The sequence below is a fragment of the Sciurus vulgaris genome (genome assembly GCF_902686455.1).
Source record: "Sciurus vulgaris genome assembly, chromosome: 2".
In the NCBI taxonomy this organism is placed as follows: Eukaryota; Metazoa; Chordata; class Mammalia; order Rodentia; family Sciuridae; genus Sciurus; species Sciurus vulgaris.
Genome location: NC_136462.1, coordinates 159,195,480 through 159,220,380, shown reverse-complemented (window position 1 = coordinate 159,220,380; position 24,901 = coordinate 159,195,480). Strand labels below are relative to the sequence as shown.

The window sequence follows — 24,901 nt, the reverse complement described above, 5'->3', positions numbered from 1 at the left end:
GCTATGAAGAAAATCACATATCACATCACTTATCTTCCAGTGGGTTTATTGCATTATTGATGATGTTATCTCTGGTTGCTTGGTTCAAGGGGTGTCCTCCAAGCTTCTCTGCAGTGGGAGTTGTCTCGAGAGTCATGGTTTGACTAAAAGTGATGAACCCAAGGGGGGTTCTGAGACTTTTCTAGATGATGGCTCCTAAGTTGCTCTGAAAACATCATCCAGCTGGACCAGCCAGCCTGCTAAGCTTGGAGGCATTTTTGTGGTCTCAGAAAGGGCAGCATCAGCAGCCTGCTTTGTGGCTGGACTGCGGAAGCCGTCAGTGTCGGTATGTCTGGTGTGAGGCACCCTGCTGCACAGAGAGCCTCATGAAGTTCTCCATTAGGAGCCGACACCAGGCCAGGCTGGCCAGTGTTGCTGAGAGTGTCGTTCCTCCGTTACGGTGATGTGAGATTTGTGCAGTGTGGCTTTTCTGAGGTTTTCCCACTTTTCTGAATAAAATGAACATGGTCTTTCTTCTGAGCCAGGGCTGCTGGAGTGCTGAGCCACAAACCACACATCGCCTGACCCGGCTGGGACAGTGGCCTCTCAGAGAAAAACAGGAAATTAGAACATATGCAATTTCCACATATTGGCTACATTACACATTTCTCAGTGGTTCCATGTGGCTTGAATAACAGGGTAATTTTCCTTCAAGGAGGAAAATACCACATGAATTAAACTGCATTTTATTGAATAACATTTTATTTTAGTAAATTTATTTTGCATCCAGTACTGTTTTAAATACTCTCAATCATGAATGCATGCCCCAGACTTTTACCAGGTTAGGAAACACAAGGGTGCGGGATGGACAGTCAGTACCATTTCCTTCACAGTTTATTGATTTGCTGAGTTCACTTTAAACAAGGGCAGTGCCCTGCAGAAGCCCACAGCCTGTGGGTAATAAACAGGACCCTATAATAATGATGTCATGGAGGCTGTCAGAAGGGACCATGGGAACCTAGATAGGGGCAGGTCTAGTGGCAGAGATTGGGGTAGGGGCAGGTTGCACAGAGCAGGTGATCTTTCAACTGAGTCTTGACAGATAAAGAGGAGTACCAGGTAATAGAAGGGGTGGCATTTTAAACAGAAGAACTGTTTGCTTCATGCGGGGATACAGTGGGTGGTGTGGAGGTGGAACCTGGGAAGGGGTCAGAAATGGAAAAAAAGGACTGAATCAAATTGGGGAAGACCATGCACTCTGTATGAGAGTTCAGACCTTATGTTCTAAGTCTCAGGGGCTTCTTATTGGATTTTGGATTTCCCAAACTTGAGGGGAAGGATTTCTAGGAAAGAAGATCCCCACTTACCTTTCTGAGGGTGCTGACTTTCATCAAATGGGAGGTATGAAGGTGTGAATGTTGGAGCCACCAGATCATGAGGGTACACAGCTGATACTCATTGAGTACTGTGTAGCTATGCTAGGATATTCAGTAGATTAGGTGTATCCAATGCCTTTTTGACTTAGAATATTTTTAGCCTATGGTGGGTTTATTGGCTAAGTCAAACCTGTGGAACATATGTCTTCCTCCAATCTGGGAAATAGTGCAAAAATATGTTTTTTGGGAGAGTGCCATTTCTCCTTAATCTGTTAATCTGGAATGGTTCCTCAGCATTTCTTTGTCTTTTATAACATTGATATTTTTGTAGAACTGAGGCCAGTTCTTTTCTAGAATGTCCCTCAGTTGCGGTGATCACAGTATTTTCTCATGGTGAAGTTCAGTGTGTGTACTCCCTATTGGAATGTCTTATAATTGATGTTGTACTCTTGGGACATCACATTTTGAGGAACACATCTGCCTGCCCTCATCAGGGATGCTGATTTTGACCTGGACCTGGACCTGGTCCAGGTGTTGTCTAGTGGCTTCACCATGTGGTTGTTAGTTCTCCATGCAATTTACTAGCAATCTGAAGAGACATTGCTGTTTATGCTTAAGCCCATTTAAACTGGATTTTCTGTTATTTCCATTATAAAAAATTCCTAACTGATTCAAGGGCCCATTTATATTTTGACATTAATTGCTGATTATTATGGAGAAACAGGCCAGGGATTGTAAAGAGAAAAGTAGAAGAGTTTTCTTAAAATCTTTCACTGTGGGCAGATGGGGAGCAGAACTGGACCAAAGTACGTGGGTATCCTGAGAGGACTAATCCTTTGGTGATATTTATCCTTTGAATGTATTTTCTAAAGGCTGGACACACACACACACACACACACACACACACACACACTTTCTGTACACACAAAGATTATCAATAAAAATTACACCCTTTATTCAAAATGGATGTATCATTAGTTGCACTGAATGTAACATAATATTTTAATTTATTCACAACTTGCAATGTTCTTTTTTCTCAGTATTTTCATCACTCAAATGAGTAAGAGGATAGTGCATATTTTTAGGGACACCCAGACTGTAATAAAAATGTCTATCTGGTTTTTTCTGTATCGTTAAATTGTCAAAAACATTTTCACTAGTTGTAAATATGGTAGCAACTGAGCAACTTTCCTCAATATTCTTTAAAGGAGCCATGAAACCAGACACTGAGGAAAGATTCAAGTACAAGTAATTTATTGGGAGGTAGTCTCAAGAATCACCCACAGAGGGAATGGAGACAGGGAAGGGGAATCCAGGGAGTGTCTATGACTGCTGGTAATTGTCCTAGTTTGGGTCCCTGGAAGCAGACCCTGAAACAGGCATTCAGGTGCAAATAGTTTTATGGGATGTAAAGGGCATCCTGGGTGAAGAGTGTAGACGTGTGGAAGAAAAGGCAGTTGATGTATAAATTTTCAGAATAGTTTCTGATTTTTGTGTAATTCAGTAGCATTTGTCATGACATAACCTTTTTCATCACGAATTTTGGTAATTTGGGTTTTCTCTCTCTTTCTCTCCATTAGGGTAGCTAAGGGTTTATCAATTTTATTTTATTTTTTCAAAGAACCAACTTTTCATTTTGTCAATTTTTTGAATTGTTTCTTTTGTTTCAATTTCATTAAGTTCAGCTCTAATTTTAATTATTTTCTATCTTCTACTGCTTTGGGTAATCATTTGTTCTTCTTTTTCTAGGGCTTAGAGATATAATGTTAGGGTGTGGGAAAAAATGTACCCTCATATATTGCTGGTGGGACTGCAAATTAGTGCAACCACTATGGAAAGCAGTATGGAGATTCCTCAGAAAACTTTGAATTGGAATCACCATTGACCCAGGTATCCCACTCCTCAGTTTATACCTAAAGGACTTAAAATCAGCATACTACAGTTGTGCAGCCACATCAATGTTTATAGCAGCTCAATTCACAATAGCTAAACTATGGAACCAACCTAGGTGCCCTTCAACAGGTGAATGGATAAAGAAACCGTGGTATATATACACAATGGAATATCACTCAGCCTTAAAGAAGAATGAAATGATGGCATTTGCCAGTAAATGAATGAAACTGGAGAACATCCTGCTAAGTGAAATAATCCCATAAAGCCAAAGGCCCAATGTTCTCTCTGATATGCAAATGCTAATTCATAATAAGGGGAGTAGTAGGGAAGAATAGAAGTACTTTGGATAAGACAAAAGGGAATGAAGGGAAAGGAGGGGAAATGGAAATAGGAAAGATAGTAGAATGAATCAGACATTATTTTCCTATGTATACATATGATTACATGACCAGTGTGATTCTACATCATGTACAACCAGAAGAATGAGAGGTTATACTCCATATTTGTATGATGTATCAAAATACATTCTACTATCATGTGTAACTAATTAGAACACATTTAAGAATACATTAAAAAGAAAGAAAGAAAGAAAGAAAGAAAGAAAGAAAGAAAGAAAGAAAGAAAGAAAGAAAGAAAGAAAGAAAGAAAGAAAGAAAAGGCAGCTGGTGAAAGGTTTGTTATCAAACCAGCCCCCAGTAGGGTAGCTGGAGCTTAATCTAATGGGAGCCTGTGGAGACAGTTCAGAACATGCACCTGAGAGTTATCCCACTTCAGAGATGAAGAAGAGGAATTGAGGGGGAGGAGAATCACCATGGCTGGTAAACAGCAGTGTGTGGTGCACTGCATGGCTTCAGAACTTCCCCTGCCTGGGCCTGCCAATTTCACTTTCAAGAAGCTGATCGAGGCCTAGCCAGGAGTTGGAACATGCAGATATCACATGTGAAAATACTCAGCTACACAAGGTGGTGCTAGTAAGGAACAGATTCCATCTCCATTTTTGTGAGGTCTTTGCCTGGAGGGGAAGAACCTGTCCACACATCATGGCTTCTCCAAGTAATCATTCACAGAAACCCTGCTCCCTGGGTACTGTATTTCCAATAAAAAATGAATTTCCAATTTATTTCAGTGATATTGACGGGAAAGACACTAAGATTTAGGAATTGTGGATTCTTAATGTTATTTCAATAGAACCACAGGTTTGCTGCATAAATCTTTTAATTTTTTAGAGGTTCGGTTTATTTGTATATGAAATGATGGAGTTGAATCATTATGAGGGGCAGTTACCTGAGCAAAGTTGATGGAGAAAATAGTCTGGGTCTTGCAGTGGGTGGGTACCCCCAACTCCCCTGGTACTGGGAATTAAACCCAGGGACTTGTGCATGCTAGGCAAATGCTCTACTGTTAAGCCACATCCCTAGCCTTTGAGATGGTTCTCAAAGCATGGTCAGGATTTGGGTACATGAAGCAGAGCCAGGTGGGAAGGCACTCTGATCAAAATGCAAGGTGAGTGGACATGAGGCTGGGTCTGTTGCTCATACAGTTGGGCCCTGCCCACCTCCCCTTCCCAGACACACCTACTTGCTTCTTCCTGCAACTGTTCCCCTGGCAGCTGGCAGCACCATGGATTTAATACCCCCAGGAGCAAATCTCCCACCATTGACAGGAGCTGGGAGATGAGTGACCCCGTTTCTTTAACCTTGATGGGACGATTCTGAAATATACTCTTTCCTAGCAGTCTCTCCACATTCTCCAGTGGCATTGAGCTCCAGTTGCCACAACTGTATAGACTCAGCCTGAAGGGATACATTTTTAAATATAAAATCATATGCTGGGGATATAGCTCAGTGGCAAAACACTTTCATAGGTCCTGGGGTTCAGTCTCCAAAAAAACCCAGTCACATGTTTAAAAAAAAAAAAAAAAAAAAACTGCATCAAAAATTTTTTTTTTCATTCATAAGGAATGAGGGAAACAGTAAACTTCATAAATTATTTAAAAGTGAACCCAAATTACACATACATACTGTAAGTACCCAGAAACCACTCCAGACACAGGAACTCACATAAGAGGGTTTATTAAGCAAACAGAGTGTCTCCCTGCAGGGTAAGAGAGAAAATGAGAGGAAGAGAGAGAGAGAGCATGCAAGAGAGAGTGTGAAAAGTGAGAAGGAGAGAGAAAGAAAAGTGAGTAGGAGAGAGAAAGCATGAAAGTGGGGAAAAGAAGAGAGAGAAAATGGCGGGTAGCTATCCTTAAGCAGTCAAATTCCATGGGTGAACGGGACCAATAACGGAGAAGGATACTTGCAAACTGACTGACAAACCAATAGCTAGCTAGGATGTTCACAGACTGACAAGAAGTTGGGAGGTGGGGAAATGACTTCAGCGTAAAGGGAGGGGGAGCAACTTTATATTATATTACATTCCCCTGTTTCTGTTTTTATAAGAAGGTCTTTGTTCTCCAGTTCTTTCCCCACTTCTCTCTCCTTCCTGCCTACATGACTAGGCCTGGTTTTGCAGGTGAGATGTAAAAAGTCCATCCTCCCAGGGGCAGTCTCCAACTTCCAGACTTCCAGAGACAGACGGCTTTCATGGACTTCACTTCCTCAATTTGACTGATCCCCTATTTCTACAGTAACTGCCTATCCCCAATTCTGGCTTCATTCCCCCCTCTAGTTTTAGGAACTCCTTACTGCTTTAGGGAAAGGGGGACAATGACCACTCTGGCTTCTTCGAGCTAGAAGTGGGCAGTGTGGGGTAAGCAGTTTGGAGTTCCCTTTTTAGAAATCGGGTCAATCGAGGGGTCCATGGTAGAAGTCTGGTTGGAGAAGAACAGGTTGTAAAGGCATCTGGGGGTGGGTTCTTCTATAAGAGAAGAACAAAAAGACATGAGTACTGAAATGAGATTAGTACAAGATAAGTGTTGCAGAATCTGGAACATGCCATTGAATATCATGAAGATGACAGAAGTCAATAATCCCTCACCAGGGAGTGGAAGAACTGAGAAGTTGTTTCCATAACAAAGCCTAACAAAGGCTGGAGAGGACAAGGCCTTTATTTGGGAACTTTAACATTGTCCAGGTTATCAGGAATGTAAACACAACATGTAGTAGAGATAACTCTAGAGTTGGATAAAAAGAACTGACCAAAAATTATTAATGTAGGTATGTAGGATCAAAATTGTGAGCTCAAAAATATAACATTTAAGGAAAACAAGAGTCCTAGAAGAAAAATGATAATGGTAATTAATTATAGCATGAGAGAGTGAGAAGGAGAAGGGCAGAGAGAAGAGGTGAGAGAGAGAGATAAAGTGTTCTGAGTTGCAGCCCAGGAGAAATTTAAAATGGACACTTTTTTTTTCTTGGACTTTTGAGACTGTGCCTTCTGACTTCCTCCATTTACATTTAAATATAAGTTTGACTGAGATCTGAAAGGAGCTGAGATAACAGGATTTAGCAGAAACTTGATGCCTAGGGCATTTTAACCCTTTTTCCTGATTGGTAATCAATTCAGGTTTGGTTGCAGAAAATTGTGAAACATTATCTTCCACTACTTGTGAGGAATGGGGCTGCTATATCATACTCCTTACTGGGACATGCCACTGATTGTTGGGCTGGTTACTCCCTCCACACCAGTGTATGCAGGACCTCGTGGCAGGAGGGCTAGGTGGGCTGGGCATGGGAATGGAAGCAGAAACAGAGCTGAGTGGAAGTTGGAGGAGGAGGAGGGATTAAGAGGGGGAGAAGAAGCCAAAAGGAGGCATTTGAGTTTGCAGGAATAGCAAAGAAGCCCAAGAAAGAAAAGACTTGACAATGAGGAATCCCTTTCCATCTGCCTGCTCGCTCACAGAAGCTGTGTGCCATTACATGGTCATTTTGGATTGATTATCCAAAGGGTATTGTGGCCAAATATCATTAAGTTTTGATGGCTTTAAACCGGGGGTCAGGCGAAGGGTTCTAAAGTTGTTTAATCTCAGGGGTGAATCTGCCAAAATGGAGGACCCAGATTCCATGGTGGAGACTGATACAGCCGAGTTAGTGACCAGGGTGTCCCGAGGCCACAGATTAGTTGACTGGAGATGAGAAGGCAGCACAATGATGGGTTCATCACACAAGCATCAATGGAGGCCAGCAAAAGCTGAGAGGGTCAGGGTTTTCGAGACGAGTGCGAGCATGAAGAGGGGCCTCAACCCTGAGAGAGAATCTCCACCATAAAATCAGGAACCCACCTGGCAGATAAGACTGACTAAGGGGCCAGCTGTCAACTGTCACTTCTCAGGTTGGCAGAGAAGTGTTTGAGTCCGCCTAGGGGAACCCACCTAGGGAACTCACCAATCCGAAGTCCAGTGATGAATGCAGAGCAGAGCAGAGCTTCCAGGCGAATGGAAGATGAAGCTGTGTCCGGGGGGCACTAGGGTGTCAGATGGGGTTTCACTTGCTTAAGAGACAGTGGAAGAGCCCATCTGAGTCACAGCACCAATGTAAGAATCCAGAAACCACTCCAGACACAGGAACTCACATAAGAGGGTTTATTAAGCAAACAGAGTGTCTCCCTGCAGGGTAAGAGAGAAAATGAGAGGAAGAGAGAGAGCATGCAAGAGAGAGTGTGAAAAGTGAGAAGGAGAGAGAAAGAAAAGTGAGTAGGAGAGAGAAAGCATGAAAGTGAGGAAAAGAAGAGAGAGAAAATGGCAGGGAGCTATCCTTAAGCAGTCAAATTCCACGGGTTAATGGGACCAATAACGGAGGAGGATACTTGCAAGCTAACTGATGAACCAATAGCTAGCTAGGATGTTCACAGACTGACAAGAAGTTGGGAGGTGGGGAAATGACTTCAGCATAAAGGGAGGGGGAGCAGCTTTATATTATATTACACATACAAATACATAACAAAAAAATTTTGGAAAGAAACAGACGATAAATATTTTAGGGTTTGTGAATGGTGTGATCTCAATTCTACCACCATAGACTGAAATAGCCATATTAATACGTTAACAGTGGAGTAATAGCTGTGGTTCAATAAAACTTTATTTACAAAAGCATGTGGCAGGTGCCTTTGACCCACAGGCCTTCTTTCAATTAAGAATACTGAAATTATAAGTGGTTGCAAAATTGGTCAATGTTCGCAGGGCAATGATAACTGCATCTCTACAGAACAACATCTGCAAGTTCTGTATTTGCAAATTTGCCTACTCACTAAAGTTTATTTGTAACTCCCACATCGCTAATTGTGGAGCTTTTGTAGTCATTAGTACCCATGCACAGAGAGGTGATGAATTTGAGTCACCCAGCCTGCACATTTCCAGCTGAACTGAATAAATTGATGCTCTGCTTTCTTGTTCCAGCTCTTACACTATAAAAATTATCCTTTTGTGATCTATTTAGTGTTGCATTTTTCACATTTTTGGGCTGTGTATGTGTGTGTGTGATTTCACTGTTTAAAATGGCCCCGAAACACAGTTCTGAAGTACTGTCTAGCACATTCCAGTGCACGAGAATGCCATGATGTGCCTTAGGGAGAAAGCGTGTGTGGTAGACTAGCTTCATTCAGGCATGAGTGTGCTGTCGACCATCAGTTCATTGTTAATGAATCAACAGTATATATTAGGTAGTTTGAAACAGAAACACATAAAGAGATATTACGTGCTTCTCCGTTAATGAAATGTTGTGATTGGAGGCTGATAGGACTCTAACCCTGTGCTTCCTTCCCCTAGGAGCAATGGTTCAGTGCTTGCTAATTACCTGTTGGCCATGACCTCATAGACCACAATACCATGAATTACAATAATTGATTGTAATGCAAAGACAGTGAAATGGAAAGGTAACTCAGAAGGGTGCTTGAATGACCTTCTAGTGATTCTTGGATGTTTTCTGATGTCAGTAGCACACCTTTTCTTGGCTGCCTTCTCTTGCCTGACTCCCTTTCAACACCTGTCTCCCTTCCCTTCTGGTGTTTCCCAAATAAGTGACTTGCCTCAGTCAGCTCCTGGTGGAACTGAAACTAGGACTGTTTACATTGATCAGAGGGAGCTAATGAGATTTAAGGTGTGCAGAACAAAAGAGATGCATTGGAAAGATTGGGGAGTTGCATTGGATACAGAGCACAAGGGGCCTTGAGCCAGGTGTGGTGGTGCACACCTGTAATCCCAGTTACTTGGGAGATGGAGACAGGACAATCTCAAGTTCAAGTCCAGTCTGGGCAACTTCACAAGGGATTGTCTCAAAATAAAGTTTTTTTCTAAAGGGTTGACCATATAACTCAGTGGTAGAGTATGCATGAGAACCTTTGTTCGGTCACCAGTACAGCAAAAACAGGAGGGGGACTGCTGAGTACCTAATGAGGGAATATGAATATTAAATTCCTAAAGCTGAACTGTGCGCACGGAAGCAGAATGCTGATAAAAAAACTTAGTCCATTTTCTGTTAATAACATAATTCCACAGACTGGGTAAATTTTAAGAAAAGGGGTTATTTTGGCTCATAGTTGTAGTCCAAGGTTGAGAACCTATACCTGGTGATGGCCTTCTTGCTGGTAGGGACCCAAAGCAATGCAGAGTATCACATGGCAAGAGACAGAAAGTATTATGTGAGTATGCTTTTATGTGTCCCAGTCTCCTCCCTCTTCTTGTAAAGTCACCAGGGGCTTAGAGTTTTGCTCTGTGGTAAAACATATGCTTAGTATGTGTGAAGCCCTGGGTTCAATCCCAAGCACCAAAAAGTAAAATCAAGCCTCCAGAATTCAATCACAGGTACTCCACCCTGATGACTTTATCTAATCCCAATCACCTCCCAGAGGCCCCACTTTGAACACCATAATCAGATTAAGTTTGTATTATCTCAGTATCTCACAAATGGGCATTAAATTTCAACACATGAACCCTTGGGGGACACCCTCAAAGTACACCCAAACCATAGCAGGACCATCCCTTTGGTGCAAGCTTGCGGATGGGTGGAATTGAGACAGACAGTAGCGATGCCCAGACATTCAGGAGCTGCTGAAGTCATTAAGTTGCCACTGTCCAAGACCTGAGTGGGTATGGGGAATGGGAAGGAAGATGAGAGACGTTTTGACCAGAAGACTCAGCCAAACTGCAGAGTGATTGATGTGCAGAGCGAAGGGAGCGGGGAGCCAGGTCCCTCCCCTGAGGTTTCAAGTCTGGGGTTGTCATTAACAGAAGAGGGAGCAAGGACTTCAGAGGAACGGAATGTGAAGTGGAAAGTCAGCATTTGAAGCTAAATTTGAGAGAAAGAAACCAGAAATGAGTGCTTCTTATACTTTTTGGTAGACAGATATTTTTGAGTCCTGAAAGAGAGGAAAGCAAGAATAGGACTGTACAAATCCTTAGTGTTTTGTTTTATTTTATTTTTTATTGGAACCAGACAAAACAAATGTTGCATTCCAGAAATAATGCACAAGTCAGCCAACAGAACAGTTTGACTTCTGTCTACTCTCTTTACATACCTCAGTGATATAATAAAGGGATATAAAATAATAAATGAAAAATAGGAAACAAGAATGATGTTAGTATGGAAACAAACACTCCTACACTAAGAGACTAGGGCCTGATAGGAGACTCAGGTCTGGGGAGAATGCCTTGGTTAAAATAGAAACTTCCAGCACTGCAAGAGAGCTTTGTGTTTTAGACAGACCATATAGCTTCTGATGCCTTGGTAGGCAGGTAAAATGTGAATATGTGAGTAAAAGCCTTTGCAATTAAAAATACCACAAACCAACTGGGTCACTATCCCCAGAGCCAGCATTAGCTCTATTATTCTGCACCCCCTCTCCTATTTGGGTTAAGTCCATGAAGACTGTGAAGGAGCTGGTTTAGCACATCATTGAAGCAACAACAACAACAACAACAAAACCTTCCTGGAGAAAAGTAAGAAGATAAGGTCTTCAGTTAAGTATTAACTTAAAATCTTCCCTTGCTAAAGATGGTATTATACTCCAATCTTCCCCAAAGAGTGGGTAGGGGCTTGGTTTACCAATACAATCTGCTTTTCAGTGATTTTTCAGGCATGTTATCCACTTTTATATTATTTACAATAACTTGAGGTCAACAGAAGCTGATTGCAGGGAGGTCATGAAGGTATTCCAGCCCCAAAGATAGTGGGCATATGGTATCTTGATCTCAGACACTAGGCAGACATATCTTTGAGTGTTGACTGAATGTGTTTTGACTCCCAAGATAAGGGTGCTTGGAGGAGAAAGACAGCTGTTTTGGATGAAGACCAGATTATAGGGGGAGTCCAAGATGGTGGGTCCAGAGTGAAGGTACTATAGTGTTTTAGAATAGCCAAAGAAGTAGCCATAGGTGAAGGAAAGAGCACAGAAGCCAGGAGGCTCTTAAAGAGACAGCATGACCTGATATTCGTTGTTAGGAGCTCAAGAGAAATTAGGATACTTGGGCCTGTCAAATCTAACTCCACCTGCTTTCTCTAAGTGTCACAGGGTGTGACCAGAGTCACACAGGACTGAACTTTATACTTCTGCAAACCAAGATTGGATGAAAGCAGGAAAGGACTGAAAGCAATTAGGGAAGCTGTGGTTTTTCTGTGGTGAGCTCTAAGGTGATCCTACCTGGTACCTTGTAGTGACTGAGACCTGGAATATGCACTTTGTTCTATTCCAACCTTACCTCTCTCCAAGGAGGAGAAGTTTCTGGGGCCAAAGAGTTGTGCCAATCTTGAGTTCTGTTTCCCTCCCTGTCTCGACCATGCTTCACATGTCTAGAATTCTGGAACTTTTGCCTGTGTGGTCCAAGCTGACTGCATAGGCTGCCTCCAAATCCCTCCTCCCAAGGGCTGACTCTGTTCCTAGTACAGCATTCAGAGACTGGGAGGTATGGGGGGGGACAGAGAAGGACAATGCTTGGACATGAAAGTTAGGTTATCCACAGAATTGTCAGAGGGAAGACAACAGTGACAAACCGTGAGGCAGTTTCAAGAGTGACCCCATGTTCCCAAGTCTCCATTTTCAAGGGCAGAACAGTGAGAAGTATGAAAACTTTAACTTCAAACTGGGCCTCCCAACTCCTTATAAAGGCACACCCATCATGGCAAGAAAATGGAATATATTTTACATAACATTTCCTATTCTTGATTTATAACTTTTTAACATTTTGATATGAAATGTATATAAGCTTCCATCTGACCTCTTGCCCCAGGCCCTGAAAATATTACTGTTCACCCAACATCCCATTGGATGGCATGAGAATCTTGACAAAAATCAAGGGCTCTGTTTTTACTGTGCACTTAGATCATCTATCCATGTGTCCATTTCACCCTGCATCCTTTGCTCTTCTTTTTCCAAAAGAATGACCCCAGGGCTACCATTTGGTCTAAAGCAGTTTGGATGTGTGTCTTCACCTTTAGATACTCCCAATGTAAACCTGCTTCCTCCCCCTACCTTGTGTTCTTTTCTAACCATGCCTGCCCTGAAGGCCCTACTGTCATAGAAAAGGGTCAGACAAGTGAACAAAAAGGATAGAAGTAGGAGCCTGTGGTCCATTGAGAGGAAGACCTGAACCTGCAGAGCTTAACAGAAACTACTTGGTAGTTGCAACATGTGCAAAAGTGAGTAATATGAAATTGGACTCATGAAATACCCCAATCGTATATACTTGTCTCTCTCAACAAGACATGAATGCCATCATTCAACCAAGAGTGAGACTTTTAAACATGCCTAAGCTTCTGAGGCCTACTCATTCACACAAAACCATCCTTTAGATGATGGCAGCAGATACTACTGAGAACATTATGTGAGCTTCCATGACTCTTATAAACACACAAAATATTAAATTATTTTGGAGAACTGCTTATGCAACTCCATTTGTAATTTCCAGAAACTAGTTTTGGCACAGTATTAACACATGCTATTTGAATAATTTATTATAGATAGAAGGTGTCATGGTATTTTAATATTGGACAATGTGGTTCTCCTGACCATCCCTCATGGAATCTGCAGGCTTAGAACTTGGAGGGCATTCTTTAAAGGAGGGCCATCTGTTCTCCAACCCACTTCCTTTTTTTTTCATAATTTTATTAGTTCATTATAATTATACTTAATGATAGATTTCTTTGTTAGGTATTCATACATGCACATGATAAAACAATATAATTTGGCCAATATCATTACCAAGTATTCCCCCTTTCTCTCTCCCTCTCCCTCCCTCTGATCTCTTTCCTTTAATCTACTGGTCTCCCTTCAATTTTCATGAGATTACCCCTTCCATTTTTCTTTTCCTTTTTTCTTGCTAGCTTCACATATGAGAGAAAATATATGACCCTTGGCTTTCTGAGTTTGACTTTTTTAACCTGACATCATGTTCTCAGGTTTCATCCATTTTCCTGCAAATGACATAATTTCATTCTTCTTTATGGCTGAATAAAACTCCATTATGTATATATACCACATTTTGTGTATCCATTCATCCATTGACTAACAGGCTGGTTCCATATTGTGAATTATGCTGCTATAAATGTGAGTAGCATGTATCACTACAGTATTCTGACTTCAATTCTTTAGGACAAATACTGAGGAGTGATATAGCTTGGTCATATGGTGGTTTCATTCCTAGTCTTTTGAAGAAACTCCATGCTGATTTCCATAGTGGTTGTACTAATTTTCAATCTTACCAACAGTGTAAAAGTGTTTCTTTTTCTCCACATCTTCTCCAGCAATCATTATTGTTTGTGTTCTTGATAGCTGCCATTCTGACTGGAGTAAGATGAAACCTCAGTGTAATTTTGATTTGCATTTCCCTCATTGCTAAAGATTCTCCTACCTATTTCTTAAGAACAAGGTTGGAAGTTTTAAGGCTCTACTCCCCACACTTGGATGCATATACATAGACAAACACATGGGGAAGTGGATTTGCTTGGCCAGTTATATTTCTCTTAGAGTTTGCATTTGTTTTGGTGGATTTTTGTTTTGTTTTGTGATCTCCAATGGTGATGAGATGGCTTAGACACTCACTCACCTGGAGACTTCTGTAATATCATGATTTCACAAAACTTCAAGAGCTGGGAAACATACTTGATTAGGAGTCTCTCAGAGAACAAAGTGGGTCTCTACGTGATAGAGGTAGAAAAGGCTTCTAGGTCACAACCTCTAGGAAATGGCCAACCACAGAAAACATGGGGACTCCCCAAACCTGCTCTCTAGTATTTGAAAGTGTTATAAATTTTTTTCCAGCATGTTATTTAAGTCATTCACCTTTTTATCTTATCTTGTCATTCTTGAAGCTATGGTTCATTCTATCATTTCATGCTTTTGAGAAAACCATCCTTTAAAAACTCTTCAGTTCAGATGATTTTTCACTAGAATTTCCTATACTTACTCATTCAGCAAAGAAAAACACATATGCTGAAGGTTGCTAATAACTATGGGAAGAACAAATCTGTGAAGTTGTGAAAAAGGAAAAAGAAATACATCCTAATAAAATCTCATTTTTTTTTTCTTCCTTTATTGAGCACATTCATGCCAGGTGCTGTGTAAGGTAGTAGAGATACAGCAGTTCGCCTTATCTTCAAGCCCCCACCCCACCCCAGAGGATGCCTAAAATTACAGAAAGTACTGAACCCTAAATAGTCTATGTTCTTCCTTATGTATGCACAAATTTAATGCTTCTGTCATCTTTTTTCAATTTAATTTTATTTTTTGTTCTAATTAGTTGTACATGATAGAAGAATGCATTTCTACATTTTGATGGACCATACATAAATGGAGTGTAATCTCACATTTTTCTGATTATACATATTGTAGGATCACCTCGGTCATGCAGTCATATGTGTACATGAGTTAATAATGTCTCACTCCACTATCATTCCTTCTCCTATGCCCCTACCCCTCCCTTCACTCCCTTCTACCTAATACAAAGTAACTCTATTCTTCCCTATTCCACCCCCTCTTATTGTGAATTACCATCCACATATCAGAGAAAACATTTGATCTTTGATTCTTTCGATTTGGCTTATTTCACTTAGTATGATATTCTCTAACTCCATCCATTTATCAGCAAATGCCAGAATTTCATTCTTCTTTAAAGCTGAGTAAAATTCCATCATACATACAGAATATATGTGGTATATGTATGTATACCATATTTTCTTTATCCATTCATTGAAGGGCATCTAGATTGGTTCTGTAGTTTAACTATTGTGAATTGAGCTGCTATAAACATGGATGTGGCTGCGTTACTTTAGTATGTTGATTTTAAGTACTTTGGGAATAAACCAAGGAGTGGGATAACTGGGTCAAATGGTGGTTCCATTCCAGGTTTTCTGAGGAATCACCATACTGCTTTCCATAATGGTTGCACAAATTTGTTGTTCCACCAGCAATGTATGAGTATATCTTTTCCCCCACATCCTTGCCAACATTTATTGTTGTTTGTATTTTTGATAATTGTCATTCTAATTGGAATGAAATGAAATCTTAGTTTTGATTTACTTTTCTCTAATTCCTAAGCACTTACCACACACTGTGGCCATAATTTTTATAGTTTGAAGTGAGACTTTAAAATTTCCACAAATTTCTTTTTCCTTCTTCACAATTTCATGGATAGAAGATTTAGTCTTACTATAAATCTTAGCAACCTTGGCATATGATTTCTTTTTCTCATTGTCAATCACTTTCACATTTTTATGTAATGGATGTGCTTTATTTGGCATGTCTTTAGTATATCTGAGCTGTCAGGATCACTGCTTTTGCACTTTGGGGTCATTGAGCTACTTGAACACAAGCACTGTGGTATCTTGACAATCAATCTGAAAACCAAGGTGGCTACTAATTGGCTAATGGGCAGGTAGCATATACAGCATGAATACACTGGAAAAAATGATAATTCACATCCCAGGTAAGAGGACATAAGATTTAATCATGCTATTCAAAACAGCACACAATTTAAAACTTATAAATTTTTTTCTGGAATTTTCCATTTAATATTTTCAAACTGTAATTGACCTTGGATAACTGAAACCATGGATAAGGGAGGATTTACTGTGAATAAGCAGTTTGGATCTCCAATATCTGATCAGCTAAAGAAAGATCTTTTTTTCTCCTCTTCAAACTCTAAAGTTATGAAACTCGTCAAGTCTAGTAGCAGACTGAACATATGAATTCCTTCAAGTTTTCTTGATAGTACTATTTAACTTGGTTAAGACACAAAAATAGTTCATGTCCTACTAGTGACAAATAATGTGGTTTCATAGATAAAGCACTGGTTTTATTCTAGGGATCTAATTTTTTACTTTTGCTAACTATTATTACTTCAAACTCTAAAGAATCAAATAAAATCAACCTCTTTAGAGACACTGTGGCTTGGAATGGTGAATTAAATACAGTGGTGAACTGAATCTGTTCTTCCTGTTCACTAGAACTGATTATTAAATTGCTGTGAATCTTGCCAGTCTGTTGATGTCATGTTGGAAGGTCAAAATCAGCCACAGTTTAAGTATTTACACCACAAAATAGGCAAATGCTAAAACTTAAAGCTTTTAGTCTCCCAAAAACTACTTGTTAAACATTTTCCAGAACATCAGTGTTTTAAATGGGAGGTTATATCTTAAGGGTAAAATGGAAAGTTTGGAAAGTCCTCAACATGAGCAGGACCAAAATGAAGAAAAAGGACTGGGGGTAAGCTCAGTAGTAGAGAATTTGCATGGTATGCACAAGATCCTGGGTTCCATCAGCAGCACTGCACAAAACACAAACAAACAAGCACAAAGGGAAAAGAAGAAAATTAGTAATGCGATTCCAAGCATTATGTACCAAAGGGGCTAGTTTACTGCAGAGTTAGGATGTCTCTCCTTTTTTCCTTCAGAGAGGTGACTGTCACAACATTTTGACTCTCGTCATTTGGACTTTGTGTATGTTCTTTACTCTTTAGCAATAATGTAGGTTATTAACAAATAAAATTAAAAATATATTAGCAAAATAAAGAATATTGAATTTAAAATTACTCTAGTTCTTTACTGGGTCACAAAGTATTAGAGTGAGGATAGTTTGCTTCTATTTGTCTTACTGATGATCTAAGAATTTCAAAATATTCAGTATTGTAGACATTTCTTTATATATATATATATATATTTTCTTAATTTGTTTTGATTAGTTATACATGACAGTAGAATGCATTTCGACACACCACAGATAAATGGAGTATAACTTCTCATTCGTCTGTTTACACATGATGTTGAGTTACACAGGTCATGTAATCATACATGCACATAGTGTAATAATGTCCAATTCATTCTACTATCATTCCTATCCCCATGCCCCTTCCTCTCCCTTCACTCCCCTCTATCTATTCCAAATTACCTCTGTTCTTCCCCCTGCTCCCTTATTGTGAATCAGCATCCACATTATCAGAGAAAACATTAGACCTTTGGTTCTTTGGCTTATTTCACTTAGCATAATATTCTTCAGTTCCACCCATTTACTGGCAAATGGCATTGTTTCATTCTTCTTTAATATATACACATTCCATCGTGTATATATACCATGGTTTCTTTATCCATTTATCTGTTAAAGGGCACCCAGGTTGATTCCATAGTTTAGCTATTGTGTGAATTGAGCTGCTATAAACATTGATGTGGCTGCATCACTGTAGTATGCTGACTTTAAGTCCTTTGGGTATAAATCAAGGAGTGGGATGATTGGGTCAAATGGTGGTTCCATTCCAAGTTTTCTGAGGAATCTCCATACTGCTTTCCATAGTGGTGCACCAATTTGCAGTCCCACCAGCAATGGGACTTTTTCCCCACATCTTTGCCAACACTTATTGTTGCTTGTATTCTTGATGATGGCTATTCCAACTGGAGTGAGATGGAATCTCAGTGTAGTTTTGATTTGCATTTCTCTAATTGCTAGAGATGTTGAACATTTTTTTCGTATATTTGTCAATCAATTGTATTTCTTCTTCTGTGAAGTATTTATTCAGATCCTTTGTCCATTTATTGATTGGGTTATTATTATTAATATTATTATTTTTGATGTTAAGTTCTTTGAGTTCTTTATATATCCTAGAGATGAATGTTCTATCTGAGGAGCATTTGGTAAAGATTTTTTTCCCATTCTGTAGGCTCTCTCTTCAGGTTATTGATTGTTTCCTTTGCTGTGAAGAAGCTTTTTAGTTTGATTCCATCCCATTTATTGACTCTTGATTTTGCTTCTTGCACTTTAGGGGTCTTGTTAAGGAAGTCAGTTCCTAAGTTGACGTGGTGGAGATTTGGGCCTACTTTTTCTTCTATTAGGTACAGGTTCTAGTGCCTGAGTCTTTGATCTACTTTGAGTTGAATTTTGTGCAGGGCGAGAGGTAGGGGTTTAATTTCATTTTGCTACATATGCTTTTTCCAGTTTTCCTAGCACCATTTGTTGAAGAGGCTATCTTTTCTCCAGTGTATATATATTTTTGGTGCCTTTGCTTAGACATTTCTTAATGAAATAGGTAAAGCTGCACCCAACATCATTTTTGAGAGATCAAAACTCTGCCTGTTGAATGTAACTTTAGGAAAAAACAAGACCTTTGGTTATAGGAAACTGAGGCAGAAGAATCACAAGGTCAAGCTTAGGCTGTGCAACATAGCAAGACCGTATCTCAAACAAACAAACAAGCAAGGAGAAAAAAAGGAAAAAACTTGGCCTGAGAAAAATCACACTGGTACCAGAAAAACATCGAAAGAGCTAAAACTATGCAGTCCTATTTGATATTCACTAAAAATGGACAATAGCATTAAATAATCATACAAAATTAGATATTCAACAGAAAAATTAGAACTTTTTAGAAATAATGAAAACAACAGCCACCTTGTGGATCAGGAACCTTGAACAGTAAGGTTTAATGAGGATGAAAATCTGTTTGATCAATCACTTTTTTGATATAAAGTTTATGAGAAACAGAATTCATCCCTAAAAACTATTTGCATAAAATTAAAATTAAACATTCATATGGAAAAATAAAGACTGTCAGCTTTCTACTTCACATCATATACAGACATTAATTTGAGATGGAGCATGTATCTATTCATAAGAGCTAAAACTATAAAATCTTTTAGAATAAAACATAAAGGGCTGGGGGTATAGCTTAATGGTAGAGCACTTACCTAGCTTGCACAAGGCCCTGGGTTCCATCCCCAGCACTGCAAAAAAATAAAAAATAAAAATAGACTAAAACATGGAAACTTCAGTAGCTTTCAATTCTTGTATTAGAAAAGAAGAAAGGTACAGAGTCAAACAGAACTTTTAAAAAATGGTTTTAAGCAGTTTAACTGTACTACATAAGAAAAGTGACCAAAGAATTAAGATGGATTAATGGACTTTGCTCCAGAAAACATTTTCTCCGTGAATATTATTGATACTGACATCATTCCAATTAAAATATTTGTGTTTATTAAATGGGGAGTTAAACCTTCTTAAGGTCACACAAACCAGATTAAAATAACAGGGTAAAAACATCTTTACAACAGTTCACAACTCTGTCCCTTAATCAGAAGAACTGAATCCATTGCATTTGATTCAAGTCAGTAATTTAAATAAAAGAGAGTAGAGTCTCCTCTTGCTTTTGTAAGGTGGCAGAAGAGGTTAGAAACCTGGTTTCGGTCTGTCTTCCTCATCCCCAAGTTGAAGCATCTTCAGACCTCAGAGGGTCTGAAGCTCTCCCTCTACTAAGAAGTCCTCATCAAAGGTGACATCTGCAAATTCTGTTGTATTTTAGGGGCTTTTTCTTCATCAGTGTCTGCCTTAGTTTATTCCAAATCTTTGAATTAAACATATGATCAGATGGTGATAAGATCTTAGAGTTCTACCTGCTTCTGACAACTCATGGTCTCCTTCAGCCTTCTGAAGCTATTCTGGTCCAAATACACTTAGACCAGAAGTGTGTACAATATAGTACTTAATAAGTTTAATATAAAATATTGCTTAATATATTGTGTCTGCTGTATTTGATGATAAAGAATACCAACCCACCAAAATAGCTCGAGACTTTCGATTGCACATTTTCTCTCCTCACTTCTACCCACTATGGTCCAATGGATTCTTACGTCTCTTCACTCTAGATATCTACTTACCATCACTAAACGACCATATGGCTCTAAACCCAGCTTTCAAGCATATTTACCTATTCTGTGACTCTCCATTCAAGTTCTTGAGCAGAAAATTCAGTTTCCTATGAGAATAACCAGTGAATGACTAACCTGGGTCAGTTTGTCCATCCATCTCCGATCAGCTGATGTGATGTGATGTACGGAATCAGACACCAGATGTGAATCACTTTCAGGTGTCTTCTGGGATATGGGTGGGTCTACAGGGCACAGGAGTGGAGGAAGCCAATCCATGGGGTCTGGTGAACTGGAAGAGCTTATATCCTGTCTAAAGAAACACTCGAGTCAGCTAGTTGTGGCCATGCTAGAATGATAACTCAGCCTAAGCAGAGAATCTTGACATCCACATTTTATGCCCAATGCTCTGGTCATGCTGCTAAGGTTTAAATAAAATGTTCCTTAAATGTTCATGTCCTAATGAGTTGGTCTCCAGGGTGATGCCTTTGGGAGATGGGGGAACCTTTAGGAAGTAGGACTTAGTGGGAGGTCCTTAACTTTGGGGGCATGCATTTGAAGAGGATTGTGGGATCCCAGCTCCTTTTTCATTCCCTTTTTGCTTCTTGGGTGATGAAATGAGTAACTTTACTCGACCACATGCTCCCACCATAGTACACTACATGGTCAGAGGCCCAAAGCAATGAGCTTCCCAATCTTGGACTGGAATCTCAAGAATTGTGAGCTAAATAAACCTTTTCTCTTTATAAATTATCTCTGGTATTTTGTAATAGTAACAAAAAGCTGACTAATACAATTGCCAATTTTATCAGATAGTGCCAAGTTCTTCCCACACCTGTGGAGTACTTAGGATTTTCATACATGCCAGCCTGATTTCCAAACGAAAACTTCTCCTAATCACTAACTTTGGCAACCAGAGCCATTCTACCCAGAGAGGGGCATGTTGGAAGTCCTACTGAATTAAGGTTCTTGGGAGCTGCTCTCAGTGAATGCCTGGGAGGGAGTTGGATGACAAACACTTGACCTCCTTTTTCCCTTTTGGGTGATAACTCTAAGGCATGGTCTATACTGGCTCCCAGAGTTCTCCAGAGGGGTTCGTTCATGGTTAAATGTTGGGTTATGTACCTTGTGCATTATATTAGTTGCCTTTCCTTTTCTGTATCGCAATCCCCTTCATATCAATTTTATGACTTCAAGTCATCTTCAATAATCTACTTACACATGAGTCCTCGTCTCCAGGTCTCTGTAGATGGTTAATTCAAAAAATGTTTAAATGTGGCCAGGGTGCAGCTCAGTGGTAGGGGTACTTGTGTAGCTTGCACAGGCCCTGGATTCAAGTCTCAGCACCCCCCATACACACACACACACACATTGAAAATATATTACTTAATATATTGTGTCTGCAGTGTAGACTTAATCCAAGTGCTTCCAAATTACAACTCCAATTAAAGTGGCCACCTGCATGGACTCTTTTTACCATCACAGACAGACAGCTTTGGAAAAGAAAGCACTAAACTCAAGTGGTAAGAGATTGACAGGTAGAACCTGAGGAAGACCTAGAGTGTGTGGCTTCTCCATCCATGTGTCCTTTGGGTTCAGAGCCCAGGTAGCTTAGGATAAGTCCACATTGTATGTGTGAAGTCACTACACATGTGCAGTGCTTTCTGATCACTTAACATGTGAAGCTTTTCAAGTGAGAAGGTCTGAAAATGCACACATTGCAATGACCCTTGGGGTAACACCCCTCTCTCCCTCCTCAACCATATTACAGTTGGGCAGAGTCCAGCAGCTCTGAGATCTGAGCCACAGGCTTAGGAAAAACTATCACTCCAGGGAGGAATAAGTGGTGTCTACAAGAATGTAGAAAAGGGATAGTATGGCTTGTCCCCCCAAAAAACTTATAGTGGAATCTAATCACCATTATTAAGAGGATAGAAACTTCATCGAATTATAGTGTATAGAGGTGGACCCTGCGGGAAGTGATTAGGAATAGATAAGGTCATCAGGGCGGAGCCTCCATGATTTATAAGAAGACACAGAGAGAGGCTAGAAGAGATACACATTTATACTTCTTCCCTTTCCATGTGATGTCCTATACCACCTTAAAACTGACAGCAAGAAGGGCCTTCAAACCTCCAGTACTGAGAGTTCAATAAACCTCTTTTCTTTGTAAAGTTACCCAGCCTCAAGTATTTTTTTTTTTTTTAAGTAATGCCAAACAGCTCATACAAGAGAGTTGCAGGAGGCTAATTCTTTTTTTTCCTTTGGGTGGTGCTGGGAATTGAACCCAGGGCCTTGCACTTGCGAGGCAGGTACTCTACCAACTGAGCTATATCCCCAGCTCACACAGGAGGCTAATTCTTCAATGACCCAAGAGAAGAAGTGAGGGTAGAAGGGGAAATAGGGAGTTTCCTACCCAAGAAAAGGAGGACCCAAGAACAGAAGTGGAGTTGACCACCTTTTGCCATTGGTTCACTACATGGTCACCAGCTACATGGGCAGTGGTAGAGCAATGTGCATGAAGTGAGAGTTTCTATGAATCTACAAATCAGTTTTCCAAGTAGGAAAGGGACAGATGCTCACTAGAATTAGCCCCATTTGTGCACCAGCCCTGTAACTAGCAAAATGACCATTCATTTTATCCCAAATACCTTGTTACCTTGCTAGTGTGTGTGTGTGTATTCCATTTCTTTTGTTACTTTTAGGAAAATCAAGGTACAGAGCTTTGTTCCTAATTCTATTTAAAAACATGATTATTGAGTAAGGGGGCTAGGATTGTAATTCTTTGCATCTGATTTTTTATATTTCCGTAAGTTAGTTTCTATTTTCAATGGAAATTTTTTTATTATCTTAAAACTCTTATTTAAAAGTTTGACTATTGAATGAGGGAAAACCAGTGCTGGACAGAGATACAAAACACTTGGAACATTTTTTTTTTTTTTTTTTTAATTCACATAACTTGAATTGTCAAGCCAAAGTATGGAATAACATTTTTCTATCCAACTTGCAAAATCCATGGTAATAGAAAGATAATTATGGAAATATTCAGAAACCTTCCCTGGATCCAGACACAGAGCTGCCCTAATTGCTTCTACCTCTCTGAAGAAAGACTAAAGCATTGAAAAGAAAGACCTGCCATAGTGGGAGCTATTTAAGAACCAGGCAAAAAGGTGAAATGCATTTGATGGATTTGGATTTTACCTGACAGGTGCATTGGGGTGAGTCATTTTCTTTTCTGTCTGCCAGTTGGGCTGTAAAATAATTGTAATAATAAGATCTTGTTTACTAAGATTGAAGTCCACATTTCCTTGCCTCATTCCACTAGTAGAAAGGAAACATAAAAGTAGGGCTGGGATATAGCTAAGAGGTAGAACCCTGGCCTAGCATGTGCAAGGTTCAATCCCCGGCACAACAAAAAAATAAAAAAAAAAGAAAAGGAAGGAAGGGAGGGAGGGAGGGAGGGAGGGAGGAAGGAAGGAAGGAAGGAAGGAAGGAAGGAAGGAAGGAAGGAAGGAAGGAAGGAAGGAAGGGAGGGAGGGAGGGAGGGAGGGAGGGAGGGAGGGAGGGAGGGAGGATATAGATTGGAAGTACAAATACGATCTCAGTTACTCAGAAGACTAAGCAGGAAGATCTCAAGTTCAAGGCCAGTCTGGGAAACTTATCAAGACCCTGTCTCAAAATAAAAATTTAGAAAAAGGGGGGAAGGTACTGGGGTGTTGCTCAGTGCTTTCCTAGCATAAATGAGGCTCTGGGTTAAATCCCCAATCCCCAGTACTGAAAAAGAGAGAGTGGTGGGGAAGGGTAAGGAAGGGAAAGAAAAAATAAAAGTAATGATTTCTAGTCATCTCTTAACAGCAGCTTGGAGATGAGGAGCCCAGGTCTTAAATAAGCTAACTTCTTTTAAAGTCAGATTTGTGAATGGTGGATTCCATTATAGTTGGAACTGCTGTTCTCTTGTGGGTTTATGCTTGTGATTGAAAGCAAATAAAATGGGAAAGAGGGAAGGGATTGGGGTGATGTCAAAGACAACACAATTTCAGTTAGACAGGAGGAGTGAGTCCGAGAGATCTATCGTGAAACATGATGACTATTGCTAATAACAATGTATGTGTATTTGAAAATTGCCTGGGGAGTAGATTTCAAGTGTTTTCTCCACAAATAAATGATAAGTATGTGAGGATGGTTATGTTAATCAAAACATCATTTGTACACTACAAACTTCACTTATCAATTAACAATACTCCCCCTCCCCTCAAAGAGGAAGGGTACAGTTTGATTAAATAAATTTAAAAAAGAGGAGAGGAGGGAGGGGTTGGGACAGGGAAGACCCATCTCAATTAAGTCATGAGCTTCTGTCAACAATAACCCTGTTTTGGGACTGTGGTACCATAAGATCATAACGCCTAGTGACGGTGCTGTTGTGGCTATTGATTTGTGTAGGTATGCTTTGTGATGTTCATGTATACATATCTCCCTGTGGTTAAACCATACATGAATAGGCAGTTCAGACCCTCCATCTTACCTGACACTAGGAAACATAAAAGCCAGAGAATGCTTGACTCACTCTCGTTCCACGAATTGGGAACTGGAAATTGGGAACCC

General features: G+C 39.9%; 1 protein-coding gene across 5 annotated transcripts in view; it reads left to right on the top strand.

The window, feature by feature from the left end:
* RIN2 (Ras and Rab interactor 2) overlaps nt 1-24,901 on the top strand; it is a 220,823-nt gene that overhangs the window by 89,333 nt on the left and 106,589 nt on the right. The window lies entirely within an intron of this gene.